Source organism: Carassius auratus, chromosome 8, assembly GCF_003368295.1.
Source record: "Carassius auratus strain Wakin chromosome 8, ASM336829v1, whole genome shotgun sequence".
Classification (NCBI taxonomy): Eukaryota; Metazoa; Chordata; class Actinopteri; order Cypriniformes; family Cyprinidae; genus Carassius; species Carassius auratus.
In genome coordinates this window covers 26,390,901-26,411,359 of record NC_039250.1, presented here as the reverse complement: position 1 = coordinate 26,411,359, position 20,459 = coordinate 26,390,901, and the positions used below count along the sequence as shown (strand labels likewise).

The following is a 20,459-nucleotide window of genomic DNA, read 5'->3' as shown; positions in this document are numbered from 1 at the left end:
ATTTACTTTTATAAGTAATGGTTGTTCAGACAACGAATCAATTTTTTTCAGTGTAGTTGCGTCCTCTTTTGGAAGACCAAACAAATTAAATAGTTTCACTTTCACAACGAAACACACAGCGTCTCTACGACATTGCAGTAGCAACAATACAGTGAGAATCAAATTTACGATTTGTTTCTTTGCGTGAAAATTTGGCCGGCGTTATGCAAATCTTCCCACATTGTGACATAGACATGTGGGGTGTGTTAGAATGAGTCATTTAAGGGGTGCGTGGTTGACTCTTAACTTTTATAAAGAATATCTCTTTGGATTTGAGACTTTAGTCTTTGCAACTTTACAGACATTTATGCACCAAGAGCTTGAAACACTCTGAAGAGAAAGAAACAACTGAAATCGCGTCATATGACCCCTTTAAGTTGTTTAATTTGGTACAGTCTGCCTGCTGCACTGGACTCATAGTAGTAAGCCTCTGTGTCTACATATCCTTACAAGTACAATTTTAGCTGTATTATTGTTTATACGCCCCTGTCACTGATAAAACCTGTGGTCTTCCCATAGTTTTCAGCTTAAATGAAATGCTCTTAGATCTGGTAGATGATAGACTTCAGGCTACACCAAAAAATGTCTGTAAATACGATGATAATATCACAAATTTTCCACTACTCTTTAATGATAATAATAATAATAATAATAATAATGAATTGTATTTATAATGCGCTTTTCTTAGACAAAGCCACAACAAATATAGTACAAATAAAGAATAAAAAAACACAATAAAATAAAATATTAAGAAACAAACACTATCTTAAAAAGATTAGTTTTTAACATTAAATTACTTTGTAGAATTATGAAATAAAATAAAGGTTTTTTTAACCACAGACTGATTTTCCTAAAATTAGGCGAAACAAGATTTCGCGCCGAAAGCGTGGAGTCGGTTGCGTGGTGACGCAGGCGCAGCGTGGGGTTTCCCAGTCGTGAGAGCAGGGTCACCGCGCCCATCTCTGCTGTCTGATGGCCGGAGCGAGCGCCTGACAGCGAGAACACAGAAGAACCAGTCCAGCGCCGGAGAACGACGAGTGTGGGACGTACAAGAAAGGCCGAATCTGGACCGAGCGTTGTGCTGACCACGTTCACCACAGGGCATCTGCGTGAAGCTCGCGTCATTTGGATCAGAATCAGCGCGGTTGCAGCTGTCGCGGCTGCGGGTTCGGGGAGTGCCGCTCTCCGCTGACTGACGGACTGTCTGCAGGTCGGGCAGCTGTGGATCTCTCCTCGCGGTGTACAGTCAATGATAGATACACACCGAACTGTCCCGACAGAACACAGGTCAGTGTTTATCTGCTGCTTCCTCTCTAATGTTCCCTGATTGGCCTCGTTCGGCTGTTCTGGGGTCCGGTGGGGTGGGGGCCGCTGCTGGACCCCTCACAAACACATATAACTGTGCGCTCGCGTCTGTCATTATGATCGTTTTTACATTATGTGCAGCAAATACCAAAATTGAATCATTACTAGGCCACATAAGTGGTTTAGTGTGTGTTAACTTCCTCAAATCACGGTCATGTGGAGGAGAACTGCTGTTAGCTGACTAGCAGTGCTCCTGGTTTAATATATTCACGATGATCGATGCTAAACGCGGTGATTTCTGTCATCGGTGAGTTAGCAGTGTCCAATAACGGCTACAGAAAGCCGCATTTTGCCACGAAACTGCTAAAACATCCTCATTTGGCACTAAGTAATGTTTGGCCTTGTTGTCGAATATAAATCCTGGTTTGCCGTGTTTGGAGCCTGCATTGGTGCATATCTGACTGCTCATGATGATGATGATGGACAGCGAAGATGGAGGATAAAGCCAAACTAACGTTACCTCCTCAACTTCATCATCGAGGCGCACTGTTTGTATTTAAATACCTTCTTTCTGCCCAGTAAAGCCTCGATGAGGCGCTGAAACACACCCGGATTCGGGTGTTGTGTGACGGGCGGATGTGATTCTCCCGGTGATGTGTGTGTGTTAAACCGTTCGTGTGTCTTTGGCTGTTTTGAACTGTGAGCCTGTGCTTTTAACGACCTTAAACACCAGTTAATGGGATTTTCTCGATCTGTTTAACGTGTGTGTGTGTGTGTGTGAGTGATTTACGGTTCCGTTCGTGGAGGAAATGTGAATGAGGAAGAGCAGCTCCAGTGTGTTTCATCACAGAATACACTCATATTGGTGTGATTGTGTTTAAATCTGCTCATGATGTGCTGAAACATGAGCGCGCTCGTGTGTGTGTCAGCAGTGTGTTCATGTACTGTGTGTGTGTGTGTGTTCACGGCCTACAGCTGCTGCAGCAACAAGATGGCGACTGATGAAGACACAGCCACACACACACACACACACACACACACACACACACGCACACACACACATGCTCTGATATACTGCTGAAAACATGGCATATGTCATCATCTCGTTCACATTATATTCAGTTTGGAGCTGCATCCTCTAATGAATCGGTCTTTACACTCTTAATACTGAACACACAATATAAAAGCGTTCCCACTGTCATGGAAATAAGGCTGTGGAAACTAAAATTAGTATATTAATCTAACATCAGCATCTTTCATGCCTGTATTATAAATATGATAAAGAGACTAAACATTTCTGATGCATTTCTTTGCTGCTTGTGCACAAAAACAAAAAATCACCTTGGACCCCATGGTGTGTTTCACAAAGGAATGTTTTCTCCTATTAGCTGCTTCTCTTTAACGAATCTGTCAAGAAACTCGTAGGTTTCCTGATTGAATCAGTTGTCAAACTCAGGCTTGTTCACAAATCTGCTCTGTTTGTGTTTTCTGTAAGTGCCACCTACTGTCAGAGCGATGCACGTCTGCCTTTTATTAGATTGACGAAATCGCTTGTGGAAAACGGACAGAGATTTCATGCCAGATATTCACATTCAGATGCCATGTCCGTAATTTATAGCAAAAATTAATTAATTCTTTAATGGATAAATTAAAATAAGTTATTACTCTACTAACTGTGTAACATCACTAATCATCGTGGTTGAATAACAGATTTGTGACAGTATTGTTTCGTCAAACAGTCGTGACGTCACTGAACGGGAAACACACCCAGGATGTCACATGAGATCTGGAATATCAGTTATACGTCTAAAATATCTTTAGTCTTTTTCATTCGCACTTTACTCACACAATTTGGGCTCTGACTCTTCCCTTAAGTGCTTATGAAATACTGTGGCTAGTTAGATGTTTTTTAGCTAGCAGTACGAGTTCAGGGATCTCAGCTCTGTTTAATCTATTTTACAGTTCGCATCAATTCTGCAAAAAAGAAAGATGTCAGCCATCTGCAGATTTAATTTGAGTCTGCACATCCGTCGTGTTTCGAGGGATTCAGGCTGCTGTAAGGTGGGCATGTAATCTTATGTAACACAGCATCAGAATGAAATAAAAGCCCTGCACACATTCACACGACACTGACCTCATGAAAGAGAGCAAACAAAACCTTTTTATTCCTCATTTTCAAACCATATTAAATTCTCCCCGTGAGCATGATTCATATCGCTGGTCCACAGGAAGTGTGTCAGATATGTGACACTGTACAGGAACTGTAGAGAAGAATCCCGCCTGCTCATTTACGCTCGTGTGTAGCAGAAACCAAGAATATAAAGTGCACAAGCTGCTTTTAGGCTCAAAAGAAGACATCTACAGTGGATTCAATCATTTTCCTCCACAAAAACATGTAGACCTAGCCTAATCTCTGTGACTAAAGGTTTTTCAAATGATAACTAAATATTCATTGAGTCTTAAATGCATAATGTTGACTGAGTATTTACGCTAATGTAGGCATTATTTTTTTATTAAATATCATCTGCTAGTGCGATTTAAATCCGGCGGAGCCTTTATCTTAATTTCGTTATTGCCAAATACTCATCTTTAAAATGTATCTTAATTTTATTTGTTAAAAATGACACGTTTTTATTGGTGTGTTGGTCTATTTAAGGGTTAAATGAGTCTATGTCTAGAATGCTGAGATGTTACGTTGTCACAGAGGACTTATTTTATTTCGTTATTCCAACTTCCAAGTGGTCTAGTCTACGTTAGTTATGAATAAATTATGTTAAAACATGAATAAATGACTCCTTATTGACAAAAGGCAAAAGAGCTGTGTGCGTGCGCACATTTGAATAATGTCGGGCTGTAAACGGGTTCGGGCTTTTAAAAAAAAAAAAAAGCTGTCAATCAAAATGTACTTGTTGGGCTCGGGCTGAAACCTGTCGGGCTCGGGTCCTGTCGGGCCTAACTTTTAAGATCTGATTACAGCTCTACTCAAAACATACTCCTGAACGCCGGCTTCGCAAGGTTCACACATTGTTGCTTTCTGAACGGTGTAAGTGTGCAGTTCATTATCCAGCGCACGGCCCTATCGTGTCCGCAATGTGGAAAACATGGACAGAATCGTGAAATTCAGTCCGAAAAATGGATTTTACTATATAACATGGACTATCTGAGAAACTGCAAAGATTTGGAAAGTAGGTAAATACGTTTAAACCAAAATGTGATATGGACTAGTGTCTGTAAATATAAAGCCACAAAAATATGACTTAAATATGAATCTTGCATGTTCTGCATGCATGTCTCCGTGTGAATGAATGGTGCAGATGCACAGTTTAGTTTAATACACACCTGAGCAGACCAATCGATGAATAGGTACTGTGATGTCAAACACCGGTCTGTCTGCGCAGCGCTGCTAGAAGTCGAAAACAGTTTTTGTTTGGGGTGTTCAATGAGTTCGCTAAATATACGTCATTCAGCCCAACCAATCAGGTGGTGAACGTATCACTACGCTTTAGTTTCGGTATCTTTAGGTTCGCTGTCAAAAATGCCAGTGTGAACGCTCAGGAGATCAGGACCAAATGTATCGATTTCTGTTTTGGTCCGTACCAAATGAACCAAGAGAACCGAACTAGAAGTGTGATCGCACCCTTGAAGGTCTGTACAGCAACCATTCAAAATAAAAGTTCGGTTTAACTTGAAGAAACTGTGACAAATTTATTACTGCAAAGATAGAACCACTACTAATAGTAAAATTATTATTAAAACTGGAATAATCACACGATTTTTCTTCCATATTTTAATTTTAACCGTAAACCTCTGTTGTTCATCACGTTGTTTGCCAAAAACTGAAGGGTTTAAATTGGCAGCAATACAAAACACGTAAAGATGCAGAAAGTACGTGAAGCCTGTGAATATTTGTTGCTTTTGTTGTAATGCGTTTATTTCCTGATCTCATTTTATCCCTCTTCATGTTTTGAGCCGCTGCTCTGAATAGGATTAAATTGTTCCCATTTGTAGATGGAGGCTTTCAGGATTATGGGTTTGGTCAGTGATAGTGCTGATTTGACTCGTGTCTGTTTGATCCAGCTGTCTCCACAGCTGATCTGTGATAATCCTTCAGCAAAGTTCATGCCCCCGCATGCTGTTGTATACTGTAACTTCGGCCCTCACGGCATCTGATTGTTTGATGTGTCAGTATTTGTAGTTGCGTTACATAATCTGTATGAATGACGAGATCGTAGCGCATCGGCTCGTGTTTGCCTTCTGATGAGAGCGAAATCAAACCAGCCATCTCCTGTTCATCTGAAGCAGGGGTAACCCGTCAAACACAGCCTGGGTCACCTGATTAGGGTTTAGTCTGCTGGCATCCTTTCATACGCATGTGAATACAGGACACCAGAAACACTCACGTGAAAGTGGTTTATGGAGTAGATTTAATATTTTTGCATTTGTAATAGGGATGCAACAACTAATCGATAAAATCAATTATTATCGGTAATGAAAATCATTGATAACGATCCTCAGTATCGGTAGGTCGGGTCTGCCCTCAGTGCATCCGGTCACATTAAATTACAGAACTGAATAATGCATTTACAAATATTGGAGGAAACAGAATAAGCTCCTGCAGGAAAAGTACGTGAACCAATCTGCCCAAAAACATGATCTATCTTTATTTTAAGCTTCAAGCTGATGCATGTCCGGCGGTTTGACAGATACGTGTGTGCGTCCTCGGTGTACAAAACCCTTAGTTAATGGTCATATCATATCTGTAAATGTCACACATTCATGCAAGCCCCGTCCCGTCCTGACAGTCTGCGTTAAGTTGAAATCTTTACTGAAAGAGCCCCGGCGTTAAACCAATATATCTGTTGTTTAACATTTCTATTTGTGTTTAGAAGTCAACATGACAACATGAGTAGGAACTGTGATGGGACATCCGCGTGTAATTGTCTAAATATAATAATAAAAGACGCTTTTACAGGATAAAGAAATGACAGTAGAGACTGACTGTGTTCAAACGGTTTTGTCGTATGACAGGTGATCTATTAAATTAAGCGCTGTATGTTTTCAAGGCATTCAGTTGCAACCTTCTACACTGTGAGTGAATCACAATATGCGACTAAAGTTTACTCCTAGAACAAGCAGAAGATACGACGGTTTCTCCGGTAGTGGGCGGAGCTAATGCGCAAACGGCTATTTTTAATTTCTGCTTTCTGTTTTAATGGTTAAATGAAATATTAGTAATGAAAACCTACCAACAGTACTGTTTTATAAGTTACACTTTTACAGTAAACTCAAATGTAATGGGAGTTAATTTAGTACAATGAAGTTTAAATGTAGATTAACGATACACGTTTTTGACAAGAAGAAAATTATTTTCAGATGAGCTGCTTCTTTAAAATGACATGTAGCCTGATGTTCTTTAACAAAAGTGTTTTCTAAAATGATTAGGGACTTGTGTGTGTGTGTGTGTGTGTGTGTGTGTCTGTGTGTGTGTCTGTGTGTGTGTCTGTGTGTGTGTGTGTGTGTGTGTGTGTGTGTGTGCGTGCGCTCATGCACACTGTTGATCTCGTATAGTTCTGGATGAGCACAGGACAGATGCTACTGACTCCTGAAGTGGCACACGATGTGTTGTTTACACACTGACTGGTTGTGAACGTCTTGTGAATATATTGATCACACAATTATACACCTGTGTGATCCCGTGAAAGCAATAGTAATTTCACTGGGTGCTGTGTTATACAGTGATAGGTGCTGGTGGATTGTGTATGAATTTCCACTCATCTTGACACTAATCAGTAAGATGTGTTTGCTATTTCATTGACTGCAGCCTCGAATGTCAGCCTGCCATTTATAGCAACAGTGTTCAATGCCTTGCACAGAAGCGGGTGTTTTTTGCCGAACATAATGATCAGTGTACATTAAGAGTGAACAGGTGATCATCACAGTCCACGGTGTCCCAGTGCGCTCCTGAACCTCCTCACACACACCTGGTTCAGTTTTGTTGAGCAGCTCCGTCCTGCTTCATTCGGTCCTTATTTAACTCTCCTTTTCCAGGCAACACTAACAGTGTGGAGTTAAAGTACTATTTTCAGATTAAGGAATGCAAAACTATTTTGAAGCGGACCTTGAATAAGGGCGAAGTGTTTCCCGCCCTGCCTCTGCTCAGTCGGTCAACACAAAAGAAATCCCATGACATGTGAAGTTGTGAATGTGAGTTGGCTGTATGAATTGAATGTGGTGAGAAACAAACCTCATAGTGTGATGAAAGCACATATTTCAGCAGGGCTGTCCTTGCGTTCAAGCGTACAGTGCGGGCAGTGTTGTCTGATTCATGAACGGGGATCGTTCTGAGAGTTCAGTCTGAACTTGCTGAATCCGAGCGCTTCCTGAACCAACCTCCTCTCCTGATTTACTGGAAGTTGTCTTTGCTCAGTAGCAGTGGTGCAATCTCTGGTGAGGAGCGGTGCTCACGCAGCCCAGCGCTGGTCCGTGCCATCATGCTCATTTCCTCGCAGCTCGTTTGAATACAGGTCTGTTATCTGACATTCAGCTGCTGTTTTGAATAAGCAAAGTGGACCACAGAAGGACAGTAGCGCCAGTACTATGCTAACACACTTTTGCATGTGAAAATGCATTATTTGCATTGGGAATAAAGCTTTGCTTTCTGTGGACATTGCTGGTGTTAACAGAACGGTAGGAGAAATGTGCCCGAACCTGATGCAAAGCTGAGCAGCTGTCATGATTTGCCATTGTCTCATGTGATTGTTCACTGTAGAGAGCATCGGTGAACACGCTTTGGTTCTTGATGGTTTTTTCCTCCATTCGTTGTTTCCATTGGAAAGTCTTGATGACTGAACCAATCTAAACCCGCTTCAGATAATTCACAACATTACAAACTTTAATTTAAAGCAAAAGGCATTCTCTTATAAGACAGTGGACTGCAGGTCAGTGAGTGCATGCTCGTCCTGCTAAACTCTGTTTGATGTGTATACACTGCACACCGTGTTAATGAATCTCTACAATATGACATGAAGTTCAGTCATTAAGCATGAAATCATTTTTGATGTAGATTTCCAAATATTCAGATAGCTATACAAATAAACTGAAGTAGTTTGATAGTGCGGAAAGTCTTAATTATGTCAGATCTTTAACTCTGGTTTGAATTTTCAAGGTACGATGATAACTTTAACAGGTACTGCTTAGATCTTAACTAGGAGTTTAGCAATAAAACCTTATTTAACAATGCGTTTGAAATCACACTGAGCTCACGGGAGGTCTGTCTTCAGAGTTTATACAGTTTCTGTATGGAGGAGCTCCTTTTAATGAAGCTTTATAAAGATGTTTGATGTGCAGTAGGGTTGGGTGTCATTTACGATTTTTACGATACTGGTGCCAAGTCGATACTTTTAAAATGGTACCATGCCTTGACGGAGCCTGAACCGGTACTTCGAGGAAAAAAGAGCTACAAAACAATGGTGGATGACTGTAAATAACTTTTTATTATTATTATTTATAAAAAAAAAAACTGAAAATAAAAACATGGATTATCATGTCTACTTCAAATTTATGTATTAAGTATTATTATTTTAATTTTATTTTTTAACCAAAATAGGATGGATTGGCCGTTATTGAGCACTATAAATGCATGTAATATGTTTGATTCTTCCTGGTAGCCAGAGGGCGCTCTCGAGCAGAAACTCCACCGGTGCATCAGAGAAGTAATAGAGCTCAGTACGCTCCTAATATAAACAAAGACATCCAGCTGTAAGAAATGTTTAAATGATTAAGACAAACACTGGACTGCCACAATAGGGTTTATCTGTGTTCTTCGAGACATCCGGGTATTTTCATAATTAAGTATATTTATATTCCATTGCTAATCTACATAGCCTTTATTACAGTATAAAATAACTGTTCTGCCTCATTCTGTGACATGAAGCCACATCAGATCACAAAAGGATGTTATTTGACTGATGTTGTGGAGTAAAAAATGTCATGATGTTCTCGTTTGTTGGACAGCAGGTTTAGAAACTTCTCATTTCAAGTATTTACAATGGAGTTTAGCTTTAGGAATTTAATTTATGCACGTCTAATGTAGCTAGCAAACGGTAGACTACCTGCTGCCCTCAGAGCAAGTAAATTGCTGCATTCACGCGCTCATCAGATGCTCTCATTACCCGAGTTGTGCTTTTAAGTCGAAGTGTTTAAACAACATGGACACTAACGTTCCTACAAAGATTTGTATTGCCAGAGCTTTACGACTTGCGTTCATGTGAAATTTTGAATTATTTCTCTGATTATTCTGACACCACATGAAGCCGATAGCAGTCTATTACATACATTCTACCTGAACAATAGTAATCTCTTTCTGTCGCAATGCCTTCGAGTTAAACCAGACTTTTGTTTTGACGGTTTGCCATGAATACTTTAACGTTTCTGTGTGTTTATGATATGAGGCTAATTTTACTCAAATCAAACGATCAAATGCTCACGAAGTGACTCTCAGAGCAGTTCTGGAGATGTTGTTCATGTATTTATGTTCACCTTATTTAGTGAGATGGCAGACACTAAAATTACGGCAAGCACCACACGCGCTTCAGTACGAGTAGTAAACAAAACCACTAGGGCTGCACAATTAATTGAATTTGTAATCGCAATTACAATTACAGATGACACAATTATGTAATCGTTTAAAGGCACAATTACACAAAAAAAAAGTTCACTTACATCATTCTGTGTGCATAAGATATGTTGTTGTTCTCTCTACAGATTATCTTAAGGTTTTTTTTCCCAATTGTTTGAATTTCTTTGTTTTAATATAACATAATACCATGCATATATTTACTTTGGTTTGGTTTCTCAGAAAAAATAAATAAATAAAATAATAATAATAATAATTATATATATATATATATATATATATATATATATATATATATATATATGATATTTGAGGCTTAAAAAAAAAGAAGTTTTTCAGGAAGAGTGTTTTCCGCTGGTTTATTTTGATATAACAATATGGCATGCAGTGGCTTCAAACAATGGCATAAAGCTATTAAAAAAATTATTCAATCTAAATTGTGCTAATCGTAATATATAATCGCAATTACAATTTCAAGGGAATAATCGACAATTATGATTTTTGTCATAATCGTGCAGCCCTAAAAACCACACATCTCTGCCATTCATTAACACAGAGACACGCAGGATTCATATTCAAGTCATTTTGCAGCTTCATATTTACACACACTGGTATGAGTGGGCGCATTTCTTATCACGATTATAGTGACCAAAATTAGGGGTGCTCCAATCACGATCGGCCGATCGTTATGCGCATCTCGTCAGTAAAGCCGGTTTTCTAGTCAGCGGTTAATTCCATCAGGTGCTTGATTTCACATAGAGCAGCTGTTACTACCATAGACAGTAAAAGAAATGGACACAGCGACCCCATTGGAACTCAATTGAGACAAATGAAGCCCAGTTTTAGCGTTTTTTAGCACATCCGTTTCTGACGCGCAGACTCAAACGAAGCTTGACGACGTCAGCAACCTGTCTGACAGATGTAAATCTTTTAGTAGCTGTGCGTGCAAACTGCCATCGTTAATCTTGCAGAGACGGCGAGCTTGAGCGGGGAGTTCTTTGGCGTGAGTGAGCAGGAGTAAGTATTCTGATTAATTATTTTGTATAGTATTATAAAATGTAACGACAGTACGCCATATTAAGTTAATTGCCTGCGAGCTTCTCCTCCTGTCTGTACGGTAATGCGACAGAGAGCCGAGTGGTTATGACGCAATCGTTAGCCTATTTTTTACAAAAACTGTTTCTACGGGGCCATAATGTAACATAGAAGGTAATGGAGCCCTTTATACATTGTCGTGTATCTTTAGAAATAAATAATGGACAAACCGAGTCTTTAAACGCCTCAGATGTAAAGTTATTCGCTGTCAAAGTGACGCCAAAATGAATGGGAGTCAATGGGAATGCTAACGCAAGTGAAGTTCTGCTAAAAGATGGCAGCCCCCACCCGACCTCAACTTCCGGTCGAGTTCCTTGCCCCTTGGTTACTACACAGAGCCGTTGTTAATAGAGAAGATGCGCAAATCACGTTAATTTTCAGCGTTTATTGGCCCATCTTCTCAGTTAACAACGGCTCTGTGTAGTAACAGCTGCTCTATGTGAAATCACGCACCTGATGGAATTAACAGCTGATTAGAAAACCGGATTTACTGACGAGATGCGCATAACGATCGGCCGATCGTGATCGGAGCACCCCTAACCAAAATTATCACGGTTATCAGTATTATCACGGTTTTGTTAAAATGTGCTGGAGATGATAAAGTACTGACACACAAATCACTTAAACTTCAGAATTAAACAATGATGTACTGATTTTAAATGACGACTTGACTGACAACAGTTTAATAGCATTCAAGATTGAGATATTTAATGTAAATGTAAAAAAATAAAAAGTTTAATAAAGAGGTAAACCTCACATTTCAGCCTTTAAATAAAGATATGTCAAAATAAGAATTGCTTAATAAATGATTATATGTATTTTAAGTGCTCCATAATTCTAGATAACGTATTTGAATTGTTTCACATAAGCTTGTTTTTCATCAACCAGTCAGAATTATAGCAGGGCTGGCAAATTATGTCCGTGTTGGGTCGGACAGAAGCTGCACACGGCTGAATGTGAATCCACTCTCTGGCAGCAGGTGGCGCTTGTGGAGAAGCAGAATTACAGCTGTTTCCCATAACCTCTGTGACAGGACAGCATTGAGATTAAGAACACCTCCTTTAGCTCCGAGGTTATAAACAATGATATAAATACTGTTCAGTTTCTCCCACAGACCGATTGTTTTGTGTCTACACATCAATGTATCGTCACGAGCCACAGGGTTTAATTTGGTTTTGTTTTATTGTATGTTTTAGCCGTGATTGCAAACTCACTTACATTATAAGACTGAAAGACGGCAACGGTTTGAGCTAAAAATCTGTTTGTGTTCTTCTGAAGATGCAAAGTCACCAAGATCTTGGATGCCCTGGGGGTTAGCAGATAAACATCAAATATTCATTTTTGGGTGAACTATCCCTTTAAATAACTAGCTGTGCTACCAAAGCATCTCTCAACGCTTTAGTTCCAGAACCAACTGTACAGAACTAAAGTACTGAGACGAAAATATCAGTTTAGTTTGTTATTTAGCAGATGCTTTTATCCAAAGAGACTTACACATGAGGACAATAGAAGCAATCAAAAACAACAAAAGAGCAATGAATAGAAGTGCTATTAGGATATTATTAAAGTGTTTTTTCAATTTCACAAATAAACTTGCAGCATTTTCTCCAAACAATAATAAAAGGACACATTTAATTTATAATCTGTCTTAAATCTTAAATTGTGAATCGAATCGTTGATCTCGAAATTGAATCGTGACTGGGGTGAATCGTTACATCCCTAGGTATGTTAAATCCTGAAGTGACTCCCATGAGCACGGATCGAGACGGATGTTGATCTGGGGTGAAGAAAAGTCACATGAATTCAGATATGACCGTTCACACTTCATTGCAGAACGTCTGACCCGTGTCGTAGTTGGTAGCACACATGGAAGTGGCACAAATTGGAAATGAAAATATTAGATTCCCTGTGGTTTGTGCTGTTCACAATGTCATGAGAAAAACTGATCTGAGTCACACGTGAGCAAAACAAATCTAACTTTGGCCACATTCGCCTGCCGTGTGAACGTAGCCTCTGTGACTACTCTTTAGTGCCATTTCAGCAAAGCATTTTGTGTTGTCTAACGCTATTGTGGTTACTGTGATGGCTTAAAATAGACCAGACTTGTGTTAGTGGTCTTTAATGGCCTGTTAATGGACATGCTGGCAGAACGATTCTTCCCATATCATTCTGCTCAACCACAAGTGAATTCACCAGAATCTCTTTCAGGACGTCATGTGACCTACATACTAATACAAGTGCACTTCCCTTCAAGTCCAGCTCGAACATGCATCACAAACGTCCAAGCACTTAATAAAGCTTAGCCTCTACATGCTCCTCTGCTCGAAACTAAACGAGAAAGGGACACGTGTGTAGTCACACAGATTTGATATAGCCTACCCATCACTCAAATCAGTGAAACACTACACATACACCAAAGTTTGTGTCAGTTTTTTAGTGTGCACTCAGTATTGGCTATAAATAAGTATTTAGGTGGATTGCATTGTTTTATGTAGCAGGTTCAGTGTGGCTCTGCTCTGGGATCATGTCTGTGTGTGTCGGTGCACGTCTCCTCAACAGCTGCGTATAAATAGATGTGCTATTGACAGCGCAGGAAACTCTCTACTGGACATGTGTCGTCCGGTTGATTGGCTACCGATCACAATCGTCTGATCGTCGCTTTGGGATGATTGATCTCATAAACCGATCTCAAGCTGATGAAGCGCCTGCCGTGAGAGGTTTGGCTCTGTCCGGCGTGGTGAAATAATTATTATACTTTAGGTGAGGTACAATTAATATTTCTTCATTAAATAACTGATAAAGTTTCTCTGTGAGACATAATTCTCTCAAAATACAAATGGCTTCAAATCACATCGCGTCTGTGTTATAAGTGAGCTGCGTGCTGCACAGTTGATACAGGAATCCTCTCTTGCACTGTCAAGGCAGTGTTGCATCAACACTAATGTTTACTAATTGCATTTTTTTTATTTTTGCATTTAAACCATTCAGCACGCTTTTATGGAGACCCTGCGCTCGTGCACACTTGCAGCGTACACATAATAATTAGGGCTGTCACTTTTGTGAAAAAAATCTTTTTCGATTTAAGACATGAGTGTTCATTGTCAAAAAAAAAAAATGATGTTTTCATTTTCAATGCCAAATAACAGACGGACGTAAAAGTGAGCGCTTTAAACGCACAAGTCAGCAATATTTCTCATTTATTGCCAAGTTTCGTGCAGAATAACAAACAGCAACAGGAGTGCAACATTGTCGAAAAATATATGCAGAGTGGACTGCTGCCATAAAATAAATGAAAAACATCACGGCAGGCTTCAACCCGGCTGCATTTATGATTTCTGCAATTCAAAAATCTCCACATTTATTAGGCCTGCACGATAAATCGTTATAAAATCGCGATCTCGATTCACCCTGTTCACGATTTAATTTTTAAATGACTTCGATTTAAAAAAAAAAAAAAAAAAAAAAAAATCAGCCTTTATTTTGAAAGGACCGCTCTCACAGGGCTTCACCCTCAGCCAACGACAAAGCACCTTTTAGTCTCGTGTTTCACTCGTCGAGCGAGCGCGGTAGTTCACAAAATAAACTAAATGGATATTGATGAAAACCCAGGTCCTTTTGACGAGAATCAGCCAACCACTCAGTCTCAACTTGTTCCGAAAAAAGGCTCGCATTCGGTGGTGTGGAAGTATTTTGGATTCAAGCAAGAAGACCAGGGTCAATCTGGTGTGATTTGCAAGGTGATCTGCAAGGTATGCTTTACCTCAGAATGTTGAATGACGTTTCAATCAACATTAGCCTATTTAGAGCCATGTTCAGGCCATATTCAGCGCAGTGCGTTAAACTTCTATTTTTGGTAACCTACTTGAATGGCCAGTTGAATGTTAATTGTACAAAAAGCAAGCGGTTAAAGAGTGTTTCTTCTTTATTCATTGAAGCCTCTATGTTTACAGGCTTGTGGTGATGTGCAATGTTCTATACAGTCCCTCCAGAAAAACGCGATTATGCGATCGCGTGATTTAATGCATAATCAGCCAAGGGCCGCATTTTTTTGCGGGGGTCGCATTTTTTCAAATACGCCGCACTTTCGCCGCATAAAATCCCGATTTCAGGAAGCAAAATATGCGGAGGTAAAATGATTTCATAATAATAATTTTCGTTGCAAAAAAAGTCACATATATTAGCAGAAAGTTGAAAAATGTTGCGTTTACTTCGCAGAAGTAAATCGCCATTATTTCCCAATGGGAACCTTATGAAGTGACGTAATTGCGCGACGTGAACATCATCTGTGAAGACCGCGGTGAAACCAGGGTGAAGGACACAAATCATTCTCATCTGCCAACAAAAATAAGTGCAAAAGACCGCGCGAAGCAGTTACCCGGTGTGTTACATGACAGTGGGGGCAAATTATTTTGAGAGAGGGATGAGGATGAGGATGGCGAATGATAGGCCAGTGTTAGAGGGTACGCAGTTAGTTTTCATTTTCACAGTGGACTGTTGTAGTTTCATTCAGAAGTTGATGCACCTCTACAGTTGTAAGATTGTACTTTTTTGTTACAGAATAGTACCAAAACCTTACAATTGTAAGTATATTAGTAATATGTAAAATGATTTACGTTGCAATAAGAGATTGCACTTTGCAATTCCTGTAAAACAGCATTTGTATATTTGTGTGTATATTTTATTTGTATTCATTTGAACAGAAGTTGTTGAATATTCCTTTTGTAAAGCTAGAGAACTTGTTTGACTCAGTGTTTTGTAAGTTTGAGCCATGTGTTAATTAAGGTCTGAAATAAAACAGAATGAGAACTTAAATATTCTGTGATTTAGTATGCTTGCTTATCATAAGTCATAAGAAATGACTCATTACAGTAAGGTAGTAGCCTAGTGAGAACAGGGTGTTGGGGGGGGGGGGTGGTCACATTTTTTTCTGTTTTTCATCAAACCGCAGTTTTTGCAAGTTCCCGCAATTTCATAGCATAAGATTGCAAAAATATCCTGCATATTGCATCACATTTTTTAAGAAAACCTTCCGCAAAATCAAGGATTTTTGCCCGCAACAATCACAAAACATCTGGGTTTTTCTGGAGGGACTGTCTATAGGTGCCAAAACAAATATTTTTGGTACTTCCAATTTGTTTTGTTTTGTCATAGTTCAGTGTGCAATAAACATTTACATTTCATGAGAAAAAAAATCGTTGTAGAGAATCGTGATATCAATTCTAAGCTAAAAAATCGTGATTCATATTTTTCCAAGAACCGTGCAGGCCTAACATTTATTTTAAATAATGATTCAGTCCATTTAAAAAATTCCATTGCAAATCTTTCACCACAAAAGCAGCTCGCTGTCAGCTGGCAATGGTGGATCCTTATCATAACTCATCATGCCGTTGTCCTCCATTTTATTTGAAAACACTAGATGCAGCGATTGAAACCGTGAAGCTATAGGCGCCTAAAATTGCTGGCTATTTTCTGTTTATCTTTCACAACGCCTACTGCACTTGAATTCTCTATTTTCTTCTGCTTGTTTGTGAGTTTTATTACATCTATAATTTAATTCTTTTAAAATTAATAGTATAAATATTTGGTTAAAATCGATTCCCTATATTCGTTTTCGAAACTTTTTTTTGGTTGGTCTGATCGATTGTGCGATCGATTTTCGAATGAAAAGTGACAGCCCTAATAATAATACCAGGTTCACATTACTCTGTTTGCGGTGCCTATTTTTTCCATCCTCATGTTAAAGGATTAAAGCGTTCACACTGCACACATGTTTAGGAGCGGAGAGAGTCTGTGCTGCACACACTGAATTACAGTAAAAGCGCATTGTTTGCGGTAAATATGAACATGCATCGACACAAAAGTTTAGTAATTACACCATAAAACAATTCACATTGCTATCAAGCGCAAGGTTGTGGGTTCGATTCCCCGGGAACACATGATAGGTAAAAATTGATAGCCTGAATGCACTGGAAGTTGCTTTGGATTAAAGCGTCTGCTAAATGCATTAATTTAATTTAATAAATGCATATACTGTAAGATAAACAAGGCAATAATTTAAATGTTCTTAAAGTTTTTTTTTTTTTACATTTTTTTTTTTTTTTTTATGAAACGCAGGATTGCTTGTAATAGATTTAAATAAAATAAAAAGGACAGTACTGAGTGATGTTTCTGTCAATGGTAAGTTTTAATTCTGAATGTTTGTGATTATGTAAGAAAAGTAGTTTAAATGTTTTGCTTTAGCAACATAATATATACATCTAGAAGTAAATGCAAAAGTATAAAAACAGTAAATAATTGAAGAAAGATTTTATTAATGTTTTGTGTAAAAGAATCACAACGTTGAAAAAGCATGTGAAGTATCAATGTTAGGATTTAAAATCAAATAATGGATAAATGTTGTGTTTGTGGTAAACAGCCCTGCTTCTGTAGCACACATGGACTAAACACACACTGCAGACTGCTTTCTTTTTCAGTTTGATCTCTCTCTCTCTCTCTCTCTCTCTCTCTCTCTCTCTCTCTTTACACACGATTTCAACAAAAAAAACCCTTGAGATATAAAGTAACACTGTTGTGTATAATGCCTAATCATACCCTTTTTCAGAAATTGTTTATTTAAACGATTTAACAAATATTCAAATGTTAGTTTTGTGTATTTGGTATCTTGTGTGTAGCGTTAGCTTGTAAGATGTATTGTAGAGCAGCGGCGTTCAGAGGATGGAGGACAAGTGATGACGCCTGTGTTTGTTTGAAAGGGCAGAATGGAGTCAAAGAATCAGGCTTTTAAGACAAGCCTTCGAGCATCTTCATCGTTTCCGTCCTCCGGGTAGAGTGCTGTTAAATATTGCATGCTTTGTGCTTAGCAAATGGCTGCAGGCGTATGCTGTCAATAAACACAAACACACACCCACACACACACACACAAAGCACTCAGGCCTACTCATTGTGTGCATTTATTTGCCGGACGCTTCATACACTTCATCTCTTCCGGCTACAGACAGACCCGTGTGTGTTTGGCTTCAGTGCCGGCACTCGGAGAGCACAAATCATCTTATCTGAACCTTTGTTCAAGCACAGTTTAGTTTAGCCTTTTTAGTGAGGCACACTTTTAATGGTGGTGTGTTTAGGGCTGCTAACCAATAAATAATGACCCAAACTATGGATGCACCAAACTGAAAATACTTGTTCAAAACTAAACACTTAGCAGAGGGCCAAAGACCGAACATGTATTTTGGCAAATTTCTTAACTATTGCGTAAGTTTTATAGCCAAAATGAGCTTTTTACTGTTTTATCTTGCCTTAAAAAAAAGAAAAAAAAAAAAATCAATTACAAAACTACAATTTAAAAATATTTTTTACGTTGAACATTTTTGACATTCTAGTATACATTATACCAACAGAGCACAATTTGACTTAAAATTGTTAATAAAATAAAATAAAATAATTTTTTGACCATTTTTGAGAACCCTCTTGAATTATGCATATGATTGTCTAAAAAAAGAAAAGAAAACTGGACACTTTAAGCAGCGAATCAGCTTTGTTCGGAGAAATAAATTACATCTTAACAGATATTCAAAGAGAAAAGTTATTTTAAATTGTAATAATATTTTCCAGTTTAACTGTATTTTTGAACAATAAATGCAGCCGCAGTGAGCAGGTGACTTCTTTTTCAAACATTAGAAAATATTCACAAATAGCATGTGTTTTTATCAATCCGTCATTCCTGATATGCAATGCAATACAAAAGGGGCTATCATTCTTTATCATTTACCTGCCAAATTTATAACTGAGACGAGATGATTTTTTTTAGAAAGTAGGATTATCTTATCTTATATATTAGTGGTGGGCCGTTATCGCCGTTAACGTGCTGCCTTAACGCGAGACTCTTATCGGGCGATTAAAAAAAATATTGCAGTTAATCTATTCTCAAAGTTGGGTTGGGAGCTGGGTCTATACTAAGCGAGCTATGATGACTTTCACCTTGATATTTTATATAACGGACTGACTGAGGCCAGCCTAACGGACAGCGACACTGAACCGAGCTCTCTTCTGCGAAGTTCTCCTCAAAGTCCCTCCTGCACCGGAACGAACAAATACAAATCGCAGTTTGAAACAAACAAGATGTGAAAGAGCCCGATTCAGTACTCGCAGTGTTCTGGTGTTCAGGGCTCACTCAGAGAAAGGCGTCTCGAGACGATAAAAATAAGCGTTTTCAAGTGTTTTGATCAAAACACTTTAACATCGAATTTGCTTATTTTTTTCTCTAGTGCCGACAAATACATACGAAATATGTCAAAATATCCACCTTGGAAATTATGCTCAAAGACTGTCAGTTATTTCTAAAGTGAAAGTAAACAATTGAGGAAAAATGGGATGTGTATTATATTGGATGCGTTCATGGTCTCTTAAAGGGACCGCGCCTAATTTAGCTACAGGCTGCTGTAATGTTAATCCAAGAAAACGAAGATCACTCGCCGCTCTTGACTACTTTGTAGTTTTAACAGTCAAACCAAAAATTATTCAGACACCAGATATATTGTTTTATATATATAGCAAAACTGTAATAATGTGAGAAATGTTGAAGGTGTCTGAATAAATGTAGGTTTGATTGTATATTTCATTTTTACATTGAAGACTATCCAGTGCTTTTTTACATTTAATTATTTAGTTTCTGTACCTTGACACTTACAAACTTGAAAAAACCTTAAACATTGTGTAAATAGCACAAATAAATAAAAATAAACGAACATACAAATTAGACAATTTCAAACAGGCCCCACTGGTACAAGCTTCACCGGGTCCACCCTTGTGCAATGTGCAATTAGTTTACAGCTTTTTCAAGCAGTTTGTGATGCATTTTGGAAACAGGAGATGTACATTTCTAATGCACCATCTAGCTTGATAAACCCTTTCTCAAACACTTACTGTTTGTCAGTTTTATTTGGGTAACACACATATTCTGAATGCCGTCGGCAGAATTCGAATGAGCCATTTTAATCTAGATTAATTTCAAGATCACAGTGAGATTAATCTAGATTAAAAAAAATTATCTATGCCCACTTCTAGTGTATATATATATATATATATATATATATATATATATATATATATATATATATATATATATATATATATATATATATATATATATACATACACTGGAAGATACGCATGACAATCACAGATTCTGCCTAATCCCCATTTATCGCCTTTGCGATTTAATTTCGGTTAATCGTGCAGCAATAGTTACTATGTAGAAAAGACACTTAAAATATTGAGACTTTAAGGAGTGTAGACTGATGTGGGGAAAATTTAATTATTCTTTAAATAAAGTTAGTTAATTATTGCACAAATTCCTTTGGGACAGTTTGACTGTTTTCAGCGTTGT

At 38.4% G+C, this 20,459-nt stretch overlaps 1 protein-coding gene across 1 annotated transcript in view; it reads left to right on the top strand.

The window, feature by feature from the left end:
* Positions 1-960: 960 nt before the first annotated feature.
* LOC113107806 (guanine nucleotide-binding protein G(I)/G(S)/G(T) subunit beta-1-like) overlaps positions 961-20,459 on the top strand; it is a 35,470-nt gene continuing 15,971 nt past the window's right edge. Inside the window, exon 1 of the mRNA XM_026270529.1 lies at positions 961-1,326. The gene's annotated coding sequence lies outside the window, so the exon portion shown is untranslated. The remainder of the gene's footprint in view (positions 1,327-20,459) is intronic.